Source organism: Temnothorax curvispinosus, unplaced genomic scaffold (genome assembly GCF_003070985.1).
Source record: "Temnothorax curvispinosus isolate PA1 unplaced genomic scaffold, ASM307098v1 QBEX01003555.1, whole genome shotgun sequence".
NCBI classification, from domain to species: domain Eukaryota; kingdom Metazoa; phylum Arthropoda; class Insecta; order Hymenoptera; family Formicidae; genus Temnothorax; species Temnothorax curvispinosus.
This window is the reverse complement of record NW_020213335.1, coordinates 1-13,911: the sequence shown is the minus strand read 5'-3', so window position 1 is coordinate 13,911 and position 13,911 is coordinate 1. Positions and strand designations below refer to the sequence as shown.

At 38.2% G+C, this 13,911-nt stretch overlaps 1 long non-coding RNA gene across 1 annotated transcript; it reads left to right on the top strand.

The window, feature by feature from the left end:
• Positions 1-3,161: 3,161 nt before the first annotated feature.
• Positions 3,162-4,031, top strand: LOC112452645. The gene is made up of 3 exons (XR_003040529.1): positions 3,162-3,261; positions 3,341-3,438; positions 3,963-4,031. It is a non-coding gene; the product is annotated as an uncharacterized LOC112452645 (long non-coding RNA).
• Positions 4,032-13,911: the final 9,880 nt, after the last annotated feature.

Below are 13,911 nucleotides of genomic sequence, written 5' to 3'. Positions count from 1 at the left end.
GTCTCTCTCCTTGCCCTTCTCTCCCTTCCTCACCTTCCAGTTTCCCCCTTTTCCCCTGTCCTCGCGTTGAAGTCCCCCTCAATCAACACTCTAACTCCAGCCTCTCTGTCCTCCATCCACCTCTCCAGCCCCCTCAGCACTTCCTCCACGCCCTCTCCCGCGTATACTCCCACTATCCTCCATCTCTCCTCCCCCACCCTTACCTTGCCCGTCATGATGCCCTCTTCCGCCCCCACAATCCTTTCCCTTTTCTCCACCAACTCCTTCCTTATACTCATAATCATTCCCCCCATCGCGCTTCCCACCTTATTCTCTTTCTTCGCCGTTCGGATTTCTGCACTCTCCACTCATACCCTCCCGGTAGTATCTCTTTAACTCTCTTCCACCCTTTATCATCCAACCATGTTTCCAGCGGCACCATCACATCCCATTCTTTCAGCCCTGCCCAAAACTTCTTATCTTTGTTCTCTAGCCCGGCCATGTTCCAAAAAGCCACGATCTACTCTCTTCTTCTCTCTCCCACCCCCTTTCTCTCTCTCTTCACCTTGCACTGCTTACCATTGACGGCATCCTCAAACAGGTTTTCCTCCTAAGACATTTCGAGCATCGTGTCAAAACTATTCTGTTCCCCTTTTTTCTCTTTCCCCTCCTCCTTTCTTTTTTGCTCCCCCTCCCATCCCTCAAAACTCTTCTTCCTCATCCCATTTCCAGCATTGCTCATCTATCCGTATCTTTCCGCCCCCTTTTCTCACTCTTCTTCTTTTTTTTTTTTCCCCTCTCGCGATTTCCTTTAACCTCCACCTCATTTTTCTCTCTTTCCACGTCCAATCCTCCAGAATCCTCTCCTTCCTTCCTTTCAGCTCTCTCTTTTTTTCATGATTTCTCTTCTCTGCTCTTCACTGTTCATCCTTACCACTACCATCTCTTTGTTCTTTTCTCTATCCCCCCACTCTCCTGACCTCCTCTATATTTCCATTTACCCCTATAACGTTTAACACTTTCTCCACCGCCTCCCTCCTCTTTCCTTCTTTAACTTCTAATCCTATAATCAACACGTTTTTTCTTCTCTCTTCACGCTCCTTTTTTTCCATCCTCCTCTCCAATTCTCTTATCTTGTCCCCCACCCCACCTCCTTCTCCCTCCCTCACTACCCTACCTCCCATTCCACCCCCCTCTTTATTTCTCTCCAACTCCTCTACCTTTTTTCCAGCCCTTTTATGCAGCTCATCAACTTCTTCTTTTCTTTATTCCATTTCTCCTCTCGCTCCCTACACTCTCTTCTCAACTCCTCCACTCCCCCCCTCATCAACCTCCCCTGTTCTCTGAGCCTCTCCTTCATCTCTTTCATCATCTGTCTCAAATCCTTTCTCCACCCTTTCACCTCCCTCAAATCACTCATCAACTCCTTCACTTCTTCCCTCCACTTCCTCATATCCACCCTCCATTCGCTTTTTTTCTTTTCCCCCCAGTCTAAAAACACGGGAGGTTTCTTGCTATCTTTATCTTCCTTCTCCCCCCTCTTTCCTGCTTTCCTACATTTTCTCTTTTCCTTTTTGCGTCCTCTCCTTTCCCGCTCCCGACGCTACTGACGCTCCCGCTCCTTGTTCTCTCTGCCCACTCATCATACCTTATCCTCCCAATCATTATCTCTAAGCCGACTCTCTTCTTATATTCTGTGCCCCTGGCCCAACTCCCTCACTGGCCTGCGCGCCGTCTATATTCCACGCACTCCTCGCCCGTGGCCGCTCGACGCTCTCCCCTCTTAGCGTTTCGCGTACTCCCTGCTCGACCCGCTCTCACGCACGCTTTTCTTCTCAATCCTTCTCTTTCGCGACCTGCTTCCACTCTCTCACTTACACTAGCTCCTCCACTCTCTCCCTCTCACACGCACATCTCCACCAGATCACTCTTACTCTCTCACACACTGCCGAAAGCACTCGTCTAACCGCTACGTGACACACTTTATCGCACCGGAAACGGAAGTCCAGGCGGGCGGGATGTTTGAGATTGTAATAATCCGTATCGGAAATCGCATGTCCGTGCACGAACGCTTTCAATAACCCTAAGAGCACAGTTGACGGAAAGTCGACGGTAAGTCGATTTTTATAAGACGACTTCTAGTCGACTTCTAAAAAATGGCGGAAAGTCGACTAAAAGTCGACTTATAAAAGTCGACTTTCCGTCGACTGTTATAAGTCGACTTCTAAAAATGGCGGAAAGTCGACTAAAAGTCGACTTCTAAATAGTCGACTTATAAAAAGACGGAAAACAGTCAAGCGACGCGTCATGCATCATCAATATGGCGGCGAATCTCGAGCAGGCTGGAGTGCTGGAGGAGCAAAGCTTACGCGAGTGCAAGGAATACATGCCGCGAGACAGTACACGATAAGACGTCGAAAAGCGCCGCGCTATCAACCACCGCCACGAAACGTCGTCGTCGTCGTCATCATTGTCTTCCCGTTGACTTCCTCGATTAGATCAGAATACTGGAATTTGACTGTATGTTATGTACGTTGCAATATGTTTGAGACGGTTGTCTACAACAAGAATTGTTACAGAATGCCGTTACCAACCAACATAGAAGCGAAATTGTTGCGCCAGATAGTTCTTGCAGGTATGGCGGATCTAAAAGAGGATCAGGATAAAGCCAAATAGAAACATGCTTACAGGTTAGGTATAGTATGTTATTAATTATCATCAATAATTAAAACTTATTGAATGCGACCTCTCCATTCTGAACCATCTTTCAGAACACCAGAAATGGAGGAACCTGTGTTCATACATTCTTCGTGCGTTCTACGGAAAATCAGTCCAGAATAGGTAGTTTATAAAGAGGTGTACGAAACGAATAAGATGTATATGCGAGGTGTCACGGCGATAGAACCCGAATGATTGCCGAAATTCGCTTCCATGCTGTGCCATCTTAGTGAACCATTGGTTGATCCACCGCCAAGGTATTTTTATCACAATTGTTGCTTTATAATGTTTTTCATATTTATTTATAAAGATATTAATCTTCATTATGATCGAATAATATTCTCATTTATAGATATAATCAAGGAACCGGGAAGATCATTTGCCGCATGTCTGGTACATTTGGAAAGGCCGAATGGGCACTACCATCGATGGATATAGAGCATCCGTGGACGGTGCCAAGTGGTTCGCGTATTTCTTCTTGGAGGGTCAAGTGTACCCTAAGCTGAAACGATTTGTTCCGTCGCTGCTGACAACACCTGGGAGCATCACCAAGTCATGGGCCAGGTAAATCGCTATTCTATCTCCTTTCGATTTCACGTTGATTCATCGAATAGATTACATCAATTCAATACAATTTTTTCAGGTTGATACCACGCACTCAAGCATTAGTACAAACGCTGCAGTCGCAGGGAGTCGTGTCCAAATACAAACTGCTAGAAATCTGGGGTTCGGATAAAAAATGTGAGATTTTAATTTATAAAATAATATTTAGATATTATCATAGACTTCTATACAATACTCGACCGCTGACAGGCATCTCGGCCGTGATGCTTGCCGTCATGTTGATTTTAGTCAAAATATGCTATACTACAGTTTTTATATAAATGGTTTTATACAAGATTTCTATACAATAGTCTGGCATATACAGAATGTCCAAAAGAAAGGGTTTAATACTACAGGAGTAGTGGTTCGATTTTGGCATTCAAGTACGCTACACGTCGAAAGCATGACTTACAAACTTATTGATAACATGTACCAATATTTAACACAAAAACATTCGCCTGTTTCGTTATGTACTGTAATAACGAATGCAGATAAACGCACATCATGAGCAACTGAACACCCGATAGTGACTTATTATTAATTTAATATGGCCGTTCACTAACACTTGCACCTTGCACTCGCATCAGCTTTTCGGCAGTGCGTCCATAGATGTTAGTGGTCTAGTACAAAAGTCTGTGGATATTATATATTTATAATTTTAGTTCTGTTGTCAGCTTACCAGAAGTGGCTGCCGGAATCCGCGCACGCAGAAGTGGCACAGATATGGGCACACAGTGGCCGCCTTTGTAATTAAGAATAAAACATTAGGATTGTAATTATACAGTTTTTTAAATAATTAAATTATTTTATATATGAAAAAAATCAAAATTCAACAGTTTTAAAAATTACAAAAGTGAGAAAATTTATTAGCGTATCTACGATTTTATTTATCAAAATCTAATCAAATCTGTTAACTTTTGTCATTTTCACCTCGTTTCAAGATACACAACCGACCTCCAGACGTACGCGGCGGTTTATTTTATCGACTTTAAAAGTTGGCGGGAAGTCGACTTTCCGTCATGACGGGAAGTCGACTTGAAGTCGACTTCTACCAAAACTGACTTGCCCGAGAAGTCGACTTTTTTAAGGACAAAAGTCGACTTGAAGTCGATTTGAAATCAACGAATGTCTCAAAAAACGCCGACTAAAAGTCGGCGTTCGTCATTAATTTTCATTTGTAACTCGGCCAGATTTATTAATTGCTGGAGAGCTTCTTGTTTTGGTCTGGGTTTGCTAGTTCATTTAGTGTTTCTATAAGTAATTGTTTTGCGGCTCCATTTGTTAAAATACTGCAATTATTGTAAAACATGCTACTTAATATATTTAAACCTGACGATAATTTAATACAATTTTGTTTTTTACTTGAAATCCTTTATACGAATCTTTTATCCTTTATACTTGTTTCAATGGAAGCAAACTATAAAAACTAAAGAAAATGTTATAAATTATTTCTTCCTAATAAGGACAAACATATAAAAGAGGATAAATATTTATATCTTATTTTAAAACTTAAAAACACTTTAAAAATTCCAGATGCAATATAGAAATAATAATAAAGAATAATTACACACACTATTTTATATTACAAGTGCGTCTAAAGTTTAAAAAAGGACTTGCGGGGGGGTAAGGGGGGCGAAACCTCCCCGAGTTGAGAAAAATGGGCACATACGGGAGGGTTCGGGGGGGGGGGGGGGCACCCCCCCCCGAGTCGAAAATCGAGGCGCAGGCGAGAAGGGGGGTGCAGAGCCCCTCCCCCCGCCAATAATAAAAGTAACGTTTATTACAGGAGCAAACAAGATGTGATAAGAAAGGTGAAACAACATTACGTATGCGCAGTAGTCCAATGTCTTGACCAATAAGAATTGGGTCAAAATGCTCGTAAGCTCGAGGCGTCTTCGTTTCGCAGTTGCCTTTGCAGGTTAGGTTTTCGCCGGCTCATAGTTCGAGGGAACGGTGCCGGCACGTGCCGGGCTTCACGATGATCCGCGTTTCGTTCCCGGAAGACGCGATCCCGACGACGGACGGCTTATCGATCGTCCTGGCGTGCGAATCCGCGCGACACACGTGCACACACATACACACCCGCTACGCGACTTTTCGACGATTTCGGGTACACGAGAAATTTTAAAACCTTCCCTACTTTACCTACATTACCATTACTGCCTTTACCGCCTAACTGACTCGTCACCATGACATAACCTCAATCCTACCACGTTCTCTAAACACTTCTATACTACTTTTCTCTATTTGCATCCTACTATCTCCTTTCATTCTCATCGCATCCCCTACTTACACCCTATTTTTCCATTATTCCTACTTGTCACATACTAATCTTTAAACCCAGAAACAAAGCTAAAATCGCACAACGCACTTTCATCGCTACCATTCACATACGCGCCATCTAACCAAGTTCAGCTTTAAAATACTTATAACTTTAACTTTATAACTTTAAACCTTAAAGATTTAACTACATGAGATAAATATCCTTAAAAATTTGCTTCCATGTAACTTTTAAGTTAAGATCGAGATTTATAAAAAAACTTTAAAGTTTAGTGTTTTCTTATGATTACCTAAGATTTATTAAAATTACTTTAAAACTACTTTTCCATTCCTTTAGAGTACCAGAATACTATTTTAAAGTCAGTTTTTAAAACCTTTGATTTTCTAAGATTATTTTACAGTCAGTTTTGAAATACTTTAAAATTTCTTAGATTACTTTAGATTAACTTTGTACACACTTTAATTTACCTAAAAATTTCTTAAGTAAACTTAAATTTTTAAAATTACTTTTAAGAACTTTAAAGTTATTTAAAGTATATTTTCCCAAGGGAGTGCGCGCTATCATTCACGGCTATAGACTTTCTGTAAATAATTAGACATATTCAGACGTTAAATAGACTTTGTTTTATTGTATTGTATCCGGACTTGCTGTTTTTTTTGTGGTCGTCTTTCACCTCGCGCTACCGCGTGCTTTTAAACAATATTTCTCAAAATTTTAGTTTAGCATATTTTTAGCATATTTAGCGTTTCTTTTTTTTTCTTTTTTCTTTTTATTGTCGTCTTTACGTTTTCGCAAAATTTTTTTTCTCTATGTTTGAGATTGTGGAATTTAGTACCAAAAATCGCTTTCAGTTGCAAGCCTGTACTCGCGCGCGTTCGATTAATTAGAAATTTTGCTTCAAATTAGTCATGTTAATATTTAGTATAGCATGGATCTTTCTATCATTCGCGTTCCAGAAAGTTCGCTGACATTCTCAGCAACAACAAAATCAAGCTTTGTTCGACGATCCGAACGACTTATCCGCTCTTACACAAAGGAAAGGTCCATGCTATAAACATAATGAATAAAAACAAGCAACGATCTCGTCGGGTCGTCTAACGAAACTTTGCCGTGAGCACGATGACGTAGGCCGCCGATGGCCAATCACCCTACCGAAATTCGAGCCTACGCATGTGGCCACCAATTACGTAATGAGTCCTCGAATATTCTCTAATGTTTGTAAAACGCGATAAACTTATTGGTGATTGGCCCGGAAAGAGCCTCGTCTCGTAGGTAATAAAAGGAGGCCGCCGCCGCGCCGCGGAACCGCTCTCGCTCGCAGATCATCCACCTAGTATTATACATTTACGACCGCTTGTACACCGCTTTTCGCTTTGCAATTTGCACTCGCTAGATTTCGCCGCTTTTGCCATACTAACTTCTGTGCGCGCTCACGGCGTTTTCTTCTGTGGAAATAAATTAAGAACTCTGTACATATTGTAAATATAGATTTTATTTTTGGCATTTTTGTACTTGCTGTTTTCTTTTTTTGTGGTCGTCTCTTTACCTCGCGCTACACCGCGCGACTGCGTGCTTTCGAACATTCTACTATTTTTCTGTTTTATTTCTTCCTCCATTTGATTATCTTCATATGCTATGAAATTTCACAATTTATTTATTTTTTTTTAATCCAAATTTTACATTATTATATTTTTTATGCTTTTTCTTTTACTTTTGTCGTTTTTGTCGTGTTTATCCTTTATCACATTATTTTTCTGTTTTATCTCTTCCTCTCTTTGATTATCTTCATATTCTAATAATGCTTGCAAAAGAATTTTATTAAAACCATCTTCCATCACTAAAATGTTAAAATAATAATATTTAACTTTTATTAATTATAATTACACGGAAATAATTTTTTGTTATAATTAAATTCACTACAAAAATTAGATAATATATTTTTAGAATTATTATTGTTATTCCTGTAAAATTCCTGTAAAATTCGTAATTTATTGCATATCCCCACAGGTTTCGCAATCTACTACCAATACTACCCTTCTCCTCTCACTTTAATCCTTTGGACCAACGGCTTAACGTCTCTTTCCGAAAGACGGAATTATTATTGTTATTAATAATTCTAAAAAATATTAAATGACATATACTTATATACTTTTTAAAATTTAATTAACCTTCAACGATGTATGAGCTCAAACACGCACGTGTGTGTGCGTGTGCGTGTGCGTGAGTGTGTGTGTGTGTGTGTGTGTGTGTGTGTATCTTTAAACTATTAATATTAAAAGCCATGGCTTATACACAGAGAAAATTTTCTCTTAGAATTTACTTTGAAAATCATAATAGTTGTAGGACATGTATCAAGAAAAATTTTATGCGAGCTATTCTGATTATTGTAGTGAGTTTAAGGTAATTCTATAGAATAGGGTCTTTTCCGAATTTTGATATTTTCTTGCGGTTTTCTTGGTAAAAACCTTTGTTGTGACTCCGACAGTGATAATCAATCGGGGGAGCCCGAAAAATATGCACCCTACCTATTTTTTTACCTATTTTTACTTTATTTTTGGTAATTATGTAGTATAGGAGACCACCCTCCCATGACCTTGATTTTTTTTTACGAGGGGGGGAAGGAATTCATGCGGATACTCCCTTCCCCGGGGCGGGGAGGGCGGTCATGTGGGACTTTAACCCACTAAAACCCCCCCGGGTGTTCCTCTCGGCGTTAATGTGGGGAGGCTCCGGGAACTTGAGATATCTACCATGAGCCTCCCCGCTCCCATGACCTTGACATATATTGTGAAGGTCACCATCCTGAGTGACTTTTAGAAGGTTTTAGCCCTCGGTCATTGTTTCTTAAAAAGTTATCAAAAAAAAATTTAATGAATAAAATGTAATTTTTTGACACCGTATATAGACTATATGCTTTCATATTACATTCTTCACTAAGCATAAGTTGTCCTTGTGATTACCTTTTCTACTGTTGTTGATATTTCTTGCGAATTTGAAACTGTACTCTTCAAAAATAAGCCAGTATACGATAGGTTTTCGTACCAAAATCAGTCCTTTTAAGGACTACTATATATTTATAACGTTGGGAGGTTTCGAAAGCCATGTTGGAAAAAATAGGAAAAAATAAAGTAAAAATAGGTAAAAAAATAGGTAGGGTGCATATATAAGTTAGTTGACGCGCTTTAAACACTTAAGGGGGCATATACCTTTCTCGGACCAAAAAAACAGCATATTTCACGATTTTTTTCCGGCGAAAATATAAAAGATACGAGGATCGGGTTTTTCGCAAATAAAAGTACATATTTTAAAGTGCATTTCCTGATTTTTGTTTTTTATTAGTGATGGAAACCCCTTCCCCTACAGCCCCTTGACCTAGGCCTGCTTTTCATGTAGGATTTTGCGATACCGGCGGAATCTCCGAGCTGGTTCATCTGAAGACAAAAAATAAAAAAAGATCTTAAAGTTTGATAATTTTTCTAGTCCTTGACCCATCCTTTTTTGAAAATTCAAATTTTCAATAAAATGGCAGACTGTCAAAATTTAGGTATCGATTTTCGACAAAAATTTCAATCTTTTTTGTTTAAAAAAAAATATATAAAATCAAAATTTTTCAAAAAGCATGGGTCAAGGACTGGTAAATTTTATAAACTTTTATTAAAAAAAAAAATTAAATAGATCGGTTGATCCATTACCGAGATATTTATAGTACCGACTTGAAAAACATGGTTTCGAGAAAAACGCGTTTAAAGTTTCAGAATAAGTTTACACTATGATAAAACTGTTTTCTCACGATTTACATGTAATCATCTATTCCGGGGCCATACAGGGAATCCTCCAGGGCAAGGTGCTCATCATTTTGATGGTTTTTTTCAAGGCGGCGCTTTACTCGGGCCTCCCGTGTTGCATGCTGCTCTCGGACGTCTGCTTGATCGCAGCGGCGAGTGTCACTCAACGCAGCAAATTGTACTGCGTTTCGTCCAACTGCTATTCCCATTGTACTCATTACTTTCAAAAGAGCTAAGGTTTCTTCATTAAATAAACAAACAGCGACAAAAGTCGCAATTTCGACGACTCGAGCGCTACTGTTTGTATTTTTCGGAGCTATCCTCCAGATCAAGTTATTATAACTTTCGTTCGTGTTTTGAGTATATCCGCCAAGGCAACGTTTTAATAACGACTCATTTGAAAGATCTTCGTATATAGGGCGAATCGCATTTATAACGTCGTCAGGTAAGGTATTGTAGCTTTGCTTGTACTTGTCCAAAGATCCGTTCGCTTTTGCTAGTTGCCACTCACACCATGAATCCGAGCCTTCAGGACAAAAATGATGTTGCGGTTTTATTATCGTCGAACTATAATGATAAAAAGTAGCCCACACAGCATTCCGCATTCCTTCTACCGAGTCGAAATTGCGCCGAATAGCAAGACCATAATACACGGAGAGTTTGTCTATCATCTTCGCAGTTAATTTATTCTTTCCGCCAATACCTTTGTGATCTTTCTTACATTTCCGGAGCCGAGCGCCCATGCGTTTCTGTTCGTGTCCGATGCACTCTTTTTTTTTGTATTTCTTTATCTCCGTATGGTTTAGATTCAACGATGCCCTTATACGTTTTTGAATCGCCATCACCAATGTAGTGCGTATACTTTACTCCGTACTATTCTTTTGATCTATGGAACATTTTTTTGATGGAATCTACTTCCATTTTTCCGGCGGAGCCTTCATGATTCGCTTGGCAATTGCTTTCGTGCTCGATTTTCCACTCATTATACTTTTTGGTGTTTTTCTTTTTGTCCCAAACTTCGCATTGTTTACAGGAAGAAGATTTTACAATGACATCGACAACTTTCTTCGAATGTGCACCGATGAGACTGCATACGCCATACAAAGAAGAAAATCCGCGTTTTTGCCAAGTCCCGTCTCCAGAAACACATAAATCCGTAACATTTTCGACTTCTTGCTCCAAACTCATCCTCAGCTGCTCTTCTTGTACCGCGTCCTTCATGCTCATTTCCGCAACGGCCTTGGATGCAATATGAATGTTTTTTTGTATTTCATTGTGCGATTTTTGAGCAACAGGAGGAGGTAAGTCCATCAATCCACAAAATTTTTTCTCACCTGATGCTCCATGTCCTAAATAACGTATAGCAAAACTAAATCGACGGTTTATTTCGTACGATAAACCGATTTTTGGATAAGAAGAAATGTCAGTTGGCCTGCACTTGTCACAAAGTATCAAAATTTTAAAACCAAGGCCTCGAGAACTTTCTGTTTGAAATTTCACGTCGCTTCCGCACGTTTTACATTTCACAACCTGTGAAATTTCGTTGAAAATTGAATTGAAATTTAAAATTCTGTAATTCAAACTGTCATTCTCCGGCACGAGCATACTATTTTCCGATTTCAATTTCTTCGCAGCTTTAGTGGTCGTCTCGATTTCACTTTTTAATGCCCATCTATTGGGCGGCTTTGGACGTTTTGGTATCGAATCCTTGCGAAATTTATTGCTTTGGTGCGATTCCCGAGAACTTTTTGATCTCTTCATTGTAACATGTGCGTACAACAGAACTGACACCAAGCAACTGAATACGTGGACTAAAGATTATTTTAGAAAAAATTTAATGTGCCATCTATTAAAAGACTTATGTACCTACTACCCAGAAACGAACTTTTATTTAAATTACAATGGGGGGTCAGCTACCAGCGGGGGGTACAAGAGTCGAACGCTGTTACCTGCGCGTTGCTCCGAAACGGCCTAACAGACGCTCGGACGGCGCTCAGTACAAAGTGCTGTAACTTCTTCAATTTTTCGAATTTCTTTAAATGGCTTTGGATTTACATTCCTGAAATGTTGTTCTTTCAAAATATGCAATAAAAAAAATCGATTTTTTGAAGCCGAGAAAGGTATATATGCCCCCTTAAATACTTTTAAAGCGCGTCAACTAACCTATGTAGGTTAGTGACGCGCTTTAACCCTCCGAAAACACACTTATTTTTTCATTCACGGAGATCACTTTGGGTCAATCTGACCCTACACACAGTTTGATCGTCCACCATTTTAAATTGACGAGTGCGATCAGCTTAAAAAAACTTCCAGATGTACTTGAAACATTGTTAAATCAATTGATATAAATAAAAAGTGCCGTTGGGATTATTTACATATTTAAAAAAATTTAACAAAAAATTATTTTTTTGAAAAAAAAACGTAATTTACGAAAAAAATTGTATTTTTTTTAATTTTTAATATTTCTGGCTAAAAATTTACATGTATATTTTTTAAATGTAGTAGAATCAAGAAAAAAATTGTACTTTAGTGTACCTTTAAGAAAAGGTATTTATTTTGCTAGGTGACGAAGGTGGTTTTTAAGGTTAAAAAATCGAAAAATTTTGTGAAAAAATTTTAGAAAAATTTATTTTTTATTATATAAAGTTAAATATATAAATAAACACGATGTTCATCGCACATCGGACCCAAGCAACTCGGACATTGCATCTTAGTTTGACTGTACTGACACATTATCCTCCTCCTCAGAAGAACTGTTGCCATCGAAATGTTCTGGTTCGGCACTTACTATAACATTCTGAACACGTGGCCGCAAACTATACGCCATCGTGCTCACTATTGCAAACCGACGCTTAGTACACCTCCAGGGTCAGAATGACCCTACACCGACTTTATATAATGTCCAATGCCTACTGCGTATTGCGCTGTACAATGGGAGCATCCTAACGTATAGTTAGTACCCCAAACTACAGCCAGAGGGCCTCAGGTCCGCCAATTTTCAAAATGCTTTCAAGATATTTACGATAAAACTCAAGGTTCGGGTCAAATTGACCCGATGTGTTCTTGGAGGGTCAAACAGTTAAATACTTTTAAAGCGCGTCACTAACTTACATAGGTCAGTTGATGCGCTTTAAACACTTAAATACTTTTAAAACGCGTCACTAATCTATACGCCGAAGGCGTGATTGGTTTCAAAGTGTATGCGTGAACTATTTCGACATATATATTAGTCATTTATGCCTTCCAATACTCAAAATAACTGCTATATTTCCCAAACTTTTTTTGTTAATAACTTTTTAACGAATAACTTTTTTACCTTGACAACATACTAAAATATCAAGGTCATCCAAGGTGGTCCCCCATCTATACAATTATCAAAAATAAAATAAAAATAGGTAAAAAAATAGATAGGATGCATATTTTTCGGGCTTCCCCGATTGATTATCACTGTCGGAGTCACAACAAAAGTTTTTACCAAGAAAACCGCAAGAAAATATCAAAATTCGGAAAAGGCCCTATTCTATAAAATTACCGAGTTTAATTATAACGAAAAATTATTTCCGTGTAATTATAATTTTAATAAATTTTTTTACTTACCGTGAATATATTCTTCCATTTTTTTTAAATCCGTCTATATTTTAGCAACGAAACTAAACGTTTCCACGATAGAAAAAATCTGTCACTTATGTGTCAAATAAATTAAATCAATACCTTTTCCGTTTCCACGGTAACAATAAAAATTTTTTATATCAACGTTTACAAGCAATGTGCAAGTTTCTACTTGCACACTTTTTTTATTGCGATAATCTTTATTGCGACTAATATTTGTTATACTATTGTACTGTCTTGGGAAGGTAGGGAAGTAACGTACTCTCTAATGTTTGGAGACCAACGGTCCCGAGACAGCGCGATCTCGAAAGGGAAAAGGTAGCACGTGCTACCTTCGTGATACCCTCGTGTACCTAAACGTACCTTGGCGTACACAACAACTATTACAATAGTTTTTTGTAGAAACAAGTTTTAAAGTAGAAACTTTAAAATAATTTTTTAAATATATAAAAATTGCTTTTATTAATAAAATTAGAAAATAATCTTAATTGGCTTAATTGTCTGGATTTTCTCAATATTTGAGATATCGGTTTACTTTTAATTCTATTATATTCTTCAGTATTTTCTATCCCTATTTCATATATAATTTTTTAAGAAATGTTTATTAGCACCAGTTGCGTTTAGAATTTGATGATTGAAATTAGAACAACCAAATTTGGTATATTATCTCATGATACTCTAACTTAGACCGTAGAGAGTTTTGGGAAGGAGTCTGAGCCCGCGGACAAAGGGCTTCCATACAAAATTGTCTTAAAAAAAATTTTTTTAGAGTAAATATTACTATTTGCGGAAAAGAAGGAAGCTAGTACAGGAAATAAATATAAATGTTTTTTCTCTGAATAATATTTATTATAATTCTTTAAATCTTTTTCATACATAATTATATATTTTAATGTAACATTTGTTATGTAATAAATTTTATTATATAAAATTTAT